Genomic DNA, 3,030 nt, shown 5'->3' on the forward strand with positions numbered 1-3,030 from the left:
TCTGACCGATGTATAGGTAACAGACAGGATTTGGACCTGGGTCTTGCAAACAGAAAATCATTTTCCAGGGAGCTGTATCCCCTTTGCAAGGCTGCAAAGTTTAATTCACTTCTAAATCAACCTACCAAGAAGCTGTGTTTGAAAATAAAAGTTGAAAATAACCGTAAAATTGCTGCAATAACCTATAAGGAAGTGATTTGCGATTGAGTGGATGTTATCGTTAAATGAAGTGCAGTTTTAAATTACATGTTAAACTGAGTAAACTGAGAGCAAATTGACCTCAACTCTACAAGGGAAACATTTGAGCTTTACATGGACATGCACTGCTACTTATGTATCCACCCTTCGTCCTGTACATTCACCCCTCTGAAGAGGAATGGATATCGCCCTTCATGCTTTTTACCTCATTGACTCTTTGTTCCCCCTTCAACTTTGACCGCTGAAAGGTTTAAGCACAGTCCAGGCAAGCAGCAGGGGTTCATGGTAGGGAAAAACACACACACACACACACACACACACACACACACACACACACACACACCGAGAACACTGTATTCAGAGCTAGAGGTGTTAACAGTAGTTGTGTCTATGTGATGGATAGCACAGCCAGACTTCGGGGTCAAATATTCAGAAATAATTCTTATTGCATATTTTAACCTGCATGAAGTGTCAGATGGGCTGCGTTGACCCAGTCAGAGGAACTCAGATGGTATCAGGACAATAAGTCTAGTAATTGACTTTCAGAGACTCAGCTGTGTTTGTCTAAACTTGTTGGCACTATCTGATAACCTCCACCCACCCAGAACCAGCAGGATTAAACCGTATATACATGTGGATCAGCCCGTTCTCATTCCCAGGTCTTAAAATCCCGATGTTTTGTCACACCCCTCGGCATTACATGCAGACTAGAGGATGACAGAGTGGATTTTTACTCTCGTCCCATCCTGTTCTCGATAATACAAAATCAGTAAATGGTGTTTATTCATATTAGAACTGCATATTTAAATTATCTATGATGCCCACCTCGCCCAGTCCTGTAAAAAAATTTCTGTCTATTCCCATTCCTGTGATGATTAATGAAATGTATTATACATATAAATTATACAGTGTATAATATATAATCGGACATAGTCTCTTTTATTATTTTATAGCTTGTACATATTTTTTATTCATTATTTTTATATTTATAAAGGTTTATGTCTGGCACCTAGTCACCATAGCAAATTCCTTGTAAGTGTCAAAATGACTTAAAGCTGATTCTGATTCTCAAATTGAGTCTTGTCCCACAGGAATCCTGTGACCCGCAGGATTCCCAAAAAAATGTCAACCTATAAAACAGATGGGCTAAGTATCCTTTAGCATCTGTATGAGGGGTCTGACAAACACAGGACTTTCACCCAGGAGACTGGAGTTTGTGTCCCGTGTGAAACCAAAAGTCAACAGTTTACTTACAGAATATAAAGTTACATTACCTATGTGACTCACGTCATGTGACATACTTATTTTAACCCAAACCAGGTTTTCCTAACCAAATAGTTTTGGTGTCTAAACCTAACCAAATAAAACCGTTTCAAAACGTTAACCACGAGTTAAAAAGGCGTCTCGTGTAGACGCTAAAGGGTATGAGACGCAGAGGGGCGTTGACAAAGCGTCTGTATTTGACGACCTTGGAATGAGAACGGGTTGGACAGATATATGAACACCAAGCAGTGTTTCTTTTTATCCATCTGTGACAGGTGAATCAAGAAAATGCTGGTTTAATAGTTAGAACACAGTCCTATTGTCTAATTAGTTATAATACAATTTTGTAACAAAACTGCAATAATACCTAATTTATTTATTTATAGATTGAGCTTGTAATTTTAAATCCTAATTAGCTAAGCAATTTACCAAACACAAAGCACCATTTAATGGCTGGAGAAGATTTTTACCCTGATGAATGATGAATGAATGTATGTTTAATATATTATATATATATATATATATATATATATATATATATATTCATCCACTCTCCCTTGGTGGCCATCCTTCTTTTTATCTATTGTGTTTTAGGAAATAAAACCCTTTTGAACTTGTTCTGGTTCAACTCCATGGCCACTTGTTCTACGTCCCTCCCCAGTGCTACCTCACAACCTCCGGGAAGCAGTTAATGCTTTAATTGGCACTTAATTAGTTAATTAACCCCAGAGTTGTTGGGAGGGGAGGGGGGTAACAGGGTGATGAGGGCTTGAGGGCGCAGGTGAGGGTGGAGAGGATTGGCCCAAGGTGCTTCCTGTGTCACATCACCAGCGGAGGTACCCATCAACCCCTTTGAACTGGGACACAAACACTGGAAACACTTTCATCGGGCCGATGTCATCACAGCCGGGTCCCATGTATATGTATGGGACTGTCTGAAAATATACAAAGTCCTATTTGCCCGGGACAGACCAACCTCAGGATAATGAATCACATGTGATGTGTATCTGATATGCAGCCTGAGTCATCACCAGATGTTTTGACAGGATTACTTCCAGTTCTGGAAAAGAACAGTGGATTTTCAAAGAGAAACCAACAACGCTCTATCAAGTGAGACAAAGGAAAGAAGTCAACAAACATTTGCTGCCACGATGAGTAAAACATAAAAGTTTATAAATATTCTGTACTGGAATGCCCTCAGTTCCTCTGGAAGGCAGACCAAAGTGTTTCTTATGTCTATAATTGGGGGTACACATGCCAAATGAGAGGAGTTTTGAGGTCAAGTACAGAAGAGGAAGTAACTTGGGCACCAGGCCTTCAGATAAAAGCTTACAGGTGGAACTAAGTACAGTCCTACATATGTAGGCAAGCTGTGGCGCTTGTTTGTTCTGGTGTCTATTTGTATGCGGAAAATGCAGCTCCCAGCGCATAATGTGTTTGCTCAGTCGAAGTATAGCATGTACTCTGGATAGCATTCCCTGTCTCTTTCACTTGGCAAAAACACATATGAACCTGTGTGAATTTGTGAACCCATGTGCAAAACTCAAAACACTGACATACCCACACAAA

This window comes from Micropterus dolomieu, linkage group LG05 (genome assembly GCF_021292245.1).
Source record: "Micropterus dolomieu isolate WLL.071019.BEF.003 ecotype Adirondacks linkage group LG05, ASM2129224v1, whole genome shotgun sequence".
Lineage (NCBI taxonomy): Eukaryota > Metazoa > Chordata > Actinopteri > Centrarchiformes > Centrarchidae > Micropterus > Micropterus dolomieu.